Below are 7,417 nucleotides of genomic sequence, written 5' to 3'. Positions count from 1 at the left end.
GCGATGCAAGTGTGGCCAAGTTGTTCAAGTACCTTCTACGTACACTTCGTTGATTTCTTTTCAGCACCATTATAAAAAACAATTGTTCTTTTTCAAGATGTTTTATGATTTCTTTTCAAGTTCCTAAAGTATCATATATTACCACTTGGAAATACCATGTCTGAGTCTCCTGATGATGTGCGACATGTTTTACAAAAGCTTGGCATGGACTACAACAGCTGATGCTAGGAGGCATACTCCACAGTGGATTCTGTGCTACGGTGGATTCCATGAGGTTTTATGGTGGATTCTGTAAGATTTTATTACTAGGGCTCATACACAAAGTGGATTCTTTGTGCGAGAAGTCGATGGGGATGCCTATCCTTTTCGAGCATTTTGTTAATTTTATGTGTACATGGGTGATTCCATAGCGGGTGATTTCGCAAAATACATATTTAAATTAATAAACGTTTATGAGTTTAGAGTGCACACTCGTGATAAATTAAGGTTAGGATTGATTTCTGACCAATTTATTTATATAGCTGAAGACTGCTAGGTATTCACTTTTGTCGGTTTAAAAGTATTATTTTACTAACAATTATGAATGCTTCAGTTGATGTGTAGAGATAGCAGCGGTGGCAGTGGAAAGCATTGGAGGATAGCGTGAATTCAAGTTATTGTCAATATTTTAATGGGCACATACCTTAGGCATGGCGCCTATATTTTGTCGTACTTATTTATCAAAGCCCTTGATATTTATTTATTATTTTTGTATACGCATGGGCGTATGATTTATATATTTGTATTTGGGTGTGCTTGAATTCTTGGGCGCCCATTAGCCTTAATTTTATTTGGCACAAAAGCAAACTCAAAAGCTAAAGCGTACTATTTTGTAATTTTGGCTATTATTTGAGCTTGAAGATGATTAATATATGAAATACATGCTTTGTGGAGCACTCACACAAGGCATGGGGGGAGATTGCACCCAATTGGTCTCTTGTTCATGTTGTGCAAGCTTTCTACATTGATTTGTGTGCAAAAAGTAGAGTTTTTTTGTTCTTGGGGACCTTCTGATACTCACTACGCGTGCTTACAGCATTCGATCTGTGCACCAGTGGTATCAGAGCGAAGCTGAGATCGAGAGTTTCCAATCACTTACCATCTTGCGTGAAGGCGGAGCTCCTGGAACGATCGAGCTCTACAATCACTTTCGTCGCGAACGATCAATACCGATGTGTTCTTGGCGGTCAAGAACCCCCTTCTGCACTCTCTAATCGTGAAGGACCGGCCTGTGTAGACGGAGGACCACGTAGACATCTCCTTCTTCAAGTCGTTTTTCAAACAGAGAAATAGTAAGCTCCATATCTAAAAAGCTTTAAAGATTTCAGTCAAAGCTTAATAAGCTTAGTAAAAAGCTTAAGCCCCACAATTTTTCAATTTCGTAATGCGGCATGTTCTCGTCTGCATCGTCGGCAGAAAAAACGCCCCCTCCTAAAAACGAAATCGTCGCCAGATCAGTTTTTTCTGAAAGCTTAAGTCAATTAAGCTTTAAAGAAGCTTAATCACCTAAGTTACACTAAGCTTACTTACTCCTACAAGTTACTTAAGTCACAAAGGTCACTATAGACTTATTCAACCACTCCCATAAAGGCTGTTCATACGCAAAAGCACAGAATCACTGTATTGCTCTCTGGTAGACTCAGTTCACACTTGCAGACTTGGTGAACCAGTTTCAGCAAACGCAGAAGGTCATACGCAGGTCATACAAAGATTATACATCGTTTCTATGAACAATGAATACCCCAATCGCAAAGGACAAAGACTACAAAAGCCAAAAAAAATTTACAAACCTTGTATACCCACCTTTGAGTTACGCTCATCCCGCTAATCAGATTTCGAGAGTGTGAAGTCTTTTGGACTTTATAGGATGACTGAACAACACATGGACGATCTTATGGGGCTGAAGGTGATTTACTCGAACCAACGATGGAGCAAAAGTTGGATTTGATTATGATGTAGCTTGATGAAGAACGAAGAGCCCGACAAGCTTTGCAAGTTCAATTGGCCAATTTGCAACAATCTACCACCAACAAAGATGGACCCCAACCCAAAGATCTTGTATGACGTACCATCAATGCGACACTTGAAGCCCAATCCATCCGCAAAGAAACAAAGATAAGTAAAAGAAACTTCAAATTTCGTACCTTCAATGGATCACGAGATGGAAAGACAGTACTTGCATTTATCAGTCAATTTGATGATAACTTCCATGAATAAATATATGCTCAAAAAGACAAAATTAAATGTGTCACTAACAATTTAGTCAATCGAGCATCTTTATGGTGGATTGTGGTCCGCAAGAGCATTGATTGTCCCACTACCTGGGAGACTTTCCAAAATAAGTTTTTGCAGAATTTCCTTCCTCCTCAGTTCCATGAAAAAGCCATAAAGCAATGGGATCTTCTACAGCAAAGAGAATGCGAACCTATTTCCCAATACATTGAACGTTTTTGGAATGCTCTACTGCAACTACGCATGCTCGAAAATGTACCTGAAGCGACTCACAAATGCAAGTTTATGTTCGGTCTACTTGGACATTACTATGCTGAAGTCAATATGTTCAAGCCAACAATCTTTGAAGATGCAATTTCCTTGGCTCATGACACTAAAGACAGGATTCGAGGAAGAGACAAGCGACCACAACAATTTCAACTAATGGTAACTATGGTTCCAAACAATTCAATTCAAATTTTTGAAGATTCAATCAAAGTCGTTTTCTTCCATCTTCATTCCATAAGTCTTGGACACGACCACTTGCTTTGCAATCAAATACTATTCCAAACCCTAAGCCATCCTCAAAGCCAAATCCCAACATTTGTAGACTTTCTACCATTACCAACAATGTATCTAAAGCCAAACCCATAGTTTGTTACAAATGCCATCAACTTGGACATCTAGCAACCAATTGTCGATTGAAAAAGCCACATGTCCATATCAATTATCTTAGCGCAATGGAATAAGAAGAATGTGAGGAAATGCCTAACTTTACGAAAGATGACGACGACATTGGTACTACTTCGGATACTTTGCCAGGTATGCCAACTCCTCATTCTTTGTTGACACTGAAATTTTTTGTGCATGGTAAAGAAAAGACTATTTTACATAATGACGGAAGCACACATGACTTTATTTCTGCAAAGATAGTGAAAGAATTGAATTTACAAACTGTTTCTACACATTATCACATTAAAGTTGCATTCCTAGGCACAAGATATAACGGAACACAAGAAGTGCATGATTTAGAAATTAAAATTGGTGAATATACTGAACGAAGGAATTTCCTAGTTGTACATTTGCAGTTTAGTGACATTATCTTAGGAATGCCTTGGCGTCATCAGTATAATCCTAACATAGATTATTATATGCATTCAATTAAAATGTATTTTCAAGAAAAACAAATCACATTGCATGGTATGCACACTTCCAATAATTTTCCACTGCTTACTCATACTCATGCTAAACGTGCATTACGTAAAAGTAGCAAATCTTATTTAATATGGGTGAATGAACTTCAAGCTAAAGAAAAACAAATGCATCCTAGGCATACACAATTTCTTGCTCAATTTCAAGATTGTTTTGCTAATGATTTACCACCTGGATTACCACCATCACGACCTGAAGATCACAAAATAGATTTAATTCCTGGAACATAACCACAATGTAAAGCACTATATAGGCATAACCAAATTGAACAGAAAGAAATTCAAAATCAAGTAGAGGAATTGCTTAACAAAGGATTAATTAGACCTAGTAGTTCTCCATTTGGTGAACCTGTTTTATTAGTGAAGAAGAATAATAATACTTATCGCATGTGCATTGATTATCGTGCCCTAAATAAAATTACTGTTAAGAATAGATATCCGATTCCTAGGGTAGATGATCTTATGGATAAACTACAAGGATCTTCCATATTCAGTAAGATAGATCTTAAATCTAGTTATCATCAAGTAAGATTGGATAAATCTAATATATTCAAAACTACAATTAGAACACAATTTGGACACTATGAATTTCTAGTAATGCCTTTCGGTCTAACTAATGCACCAGCTACATTTAGTCGTATGATGAATCGTATATTTCTGAAATATCAGCATTGTGTCATAGTATTCTTTGATGATATATGGGTATTTAGTAAAAATGAGAATGAGCATTACGAACATTTGTCTTTAGTTTTCAAGTTGTTAAAAGATAATCAATTATATGCTAATCCAAAAAAGAGTGAATTCTTTCAAACAGAAATTGAATATCTAGGTCATATTGTTTCATCAGAAGGTATTAAGGTTGACCCTAAAAAGATAGAAGCAAATTTAAATTGGCCCATACCCAAAAATGTGCATGAGTTACGTTCTTTTCTAGGTCTTGCTAGCTTTTACTGAAATTTTATGCGAAATTTCTAATTACTTGCATTACCTTTGACAAAACTTTTAAAGAAGGCTATTGTGTATAACTAGACTGACAATCAACAAAAATCCTTTGATTTATTGAAACATGCTTTAACCCATGCTCCTATATTACAACTACCTGATTTCAATAGACCATTCTTTTTAGTAGTTACTGATACTAGTGGATCTGGAATAGGAGCCATCCTTATGCAAGATAATCATCCCATAGCCTATTCTAGCTGTAAACTCAAACCATCTGAACTTAAATATTCTACGTATGATAAAGAATTGCTAGCTGTAGTACAAGCCTTACGTCAATGGAAACATTATTTAATGGGTTCTGAATTTATAATCAAAACTGACCAACAAAGAATTAGACATCTCCTTAGTCAACTCCAAATATCTGACAGACATATTAAATGGGCAGCTTTCATTCAAAGTTTTCATCTCCTTATACAATATCAACCAAGAAAAGAGAATGTTGTAGCTAACGCTTTAAGTAGAAGACCGATAATTCATAATATTTCTATGATATCATTTGATTCCCTTATCCCTATGAAAGGTACTTATCATCAGGATCTTACTTCTCAAGCCGATTGGAATAAATTAGTTGTAAATAATTGGATTCCTATTTGATTCACTGTCTTACAATAATGGATTCATGTTTTATAAAAAACGATTCTGTGTGACAGTTCCATTTAGATCATTTGTTTTGAATGAGATTCATTATCCTCCATATCAAGGTCATAGAGGTATTATATCTACTTTGTGTACATTGACTGAAGATTTTTATTGGCCACATATAGACATTGATGTATCTATTTTTGTATCTGAATGTTTAGTTTGTCAACAAGTTAAAAGACACCATGGTAAACAATATGGTTTATTAATGCCATTATGTATTCCATCACGACCATGGGAACAAATTTCAATGAACTTTATTACTGGTTTACCTAACACTAAAGCTAACCATGATATGATTTTGATTGTTGTAGACAGGTTTAGCAAACAAGCATATTTCATTCCATGCAAGAAAACTTTAACTGCATCTCAAGCTGCTCAAATGTTTTCGAAAACTATTTTCACTAACCATGGTCTACCAAAAGTTATTATTTTTTATTGTGATTTTAGATTTTTTAATAATTTTTGGATTACTTTGTTTGCTAACTTAGGAACAAAGATTGATTTTTAATCTGCATTTCATCCTGAAACAAACGGTCAAACAAAAGCTACTAACAGTACTATTTTAGATCTTTTATGTGCTTACACTATTTCAAAACCACACACATGGGATAGACATCTACATTTACTTTAGTTTGCATATAATAATACACCACATATAGCTACAAAGAAAGCACCATTTGAAGTTATTTATGGATATAGATTGCCTACACCTGTTGCATCATTATCAAACAAAATTCAGACTGCTGATGATATTGCTAACATGCATGCTACTGTTTTTGATGAAGTTAAAGACATGATTGCCAAAGCCCAGCAATCATATACAAAACAAGCAAATAAGAAAAGACAGGCTATGAATTTTAAAGTTGATGATTATGTTTGGTTACGCATAGAAAAATGTAGATTACAAAGTGTAGATAAACACCCAGTAGTGAAATTAGCACCTAGATTCTATGGACCATTCAAGATCATACACAAAATCAATGACAATGCATTTAAACTAGAACTACCATAACACTGGAAAATCCACAACACTTTTCATATCAGTTTATTACGACCCTTTAGAGGCCAATTACCTGTACACCCTGTCTATGAAAACCCTCCTTTGTTAGATGATGAGACTAAAATCCTTGAGCCTGAAACTGTTATAGATACTGACTTTATGACCACTAGAACTGGCCGTAGATATTGTAGATATTTGGTCAAGTTTAAAAACCATCCTATTGAAGAGGCCGAATGGATGCACGCTAGAGACTTAAATGCTTTTCCCACTCTGCTAGCTCCACATTGAGCTAATAGCAATTGAGGACAATTGCTATCCCACCCCGGGGTATGATACCAGGAGGCATATTCCACGGTGGATTTCGTGCCACGGTGGATTCCGTGAGGTTTTACGGTGGATTCCGTAAGATTTTATTACATGGGCTCATACACAAAGTGGATTCTTTGTGCGAGAAGTCGATGGGGACGCCTATCTTTTTTGGGCGTTTGTTAATTTTATGTGTACATGGGTGATTCCGCAAAATACATAAAACATACCTCTTCTGGCTGTGGAATTCTCATGGCACAATTATATTGCTCCTCCGTGATCAGTTCATCCTCATAGAAATACTGCCAAGTGGACGCCCGGTTATGACCTCGATGGTAGCCTACCTCTCTAGGAGTAGGCATCCTACCAAGGATATGATACTACAAAACAATTTTAATATACAATGTATTAGAACACACTACATAATGAATTGAAATAAATTACAAATTTTAATTTAAAAAAAGAAATCAAATAATACTTACAAACTTATCCTCCCATGACTCCCTGCCACCCGATCCATAATGCGACGATCCCATGGTTGCCATTTGGATACGTCGTGCCTCTACATGCTGGCAACTTGTCCTTTTCTCTGCTGCTCTCTTCTTGGCCTCTTTCCACTCCCTGTGGTGGCAATTAGGTGGTTGGCCATATCCAGGGCACCCTTGCTCTTGTCTCTGCAGTGACTTCTTGGCGCGCGTCATAAGGTGAGACCTCTTGTTATGAAGCGCATCTCTCACCTTTGACCATCCCCAATCATCTGAGAATCGTGAATTCTCAGGATTAGGGTATCTTCTATGTACTACCCGCAGCACCTCTTGCCACAAACCACTTTTTTGGTGCTTGAAGGGAATCATACAATCTTTGTATGTGGCATGCACGACACTCCTCAAGTAAGCTATCACTTCCCTCCCCTGAGGGTTATGCAAGATACCACCAACATCTGTGACAGAGTAGTACATTTGTGGAGGCTCACCTCTCTCATTTCCCAATGAAGGTGATCGAGAGC

The sequence above is a fragment of the Lygodium microphyllum genome, chromosome 12, assembly GCF_053477565.2.
Source record: "Lygodium microphyllum isolate KBCC chromosome 12, Lygodium_microphyllum_v1.1.10, whole genome shotgun sequence".
In the NCBI taxonomy this organism is placed as follows: domain Eukaryota; kingdom Viridiplantae; phylum Streptophyta; class Polypodiopsida; order Schizaeales; family Lygodiaceae; genus Lygodium; species Lygodium microphyllum.
Note: the sequence above shows the minus strand (reverse complement) of the source record.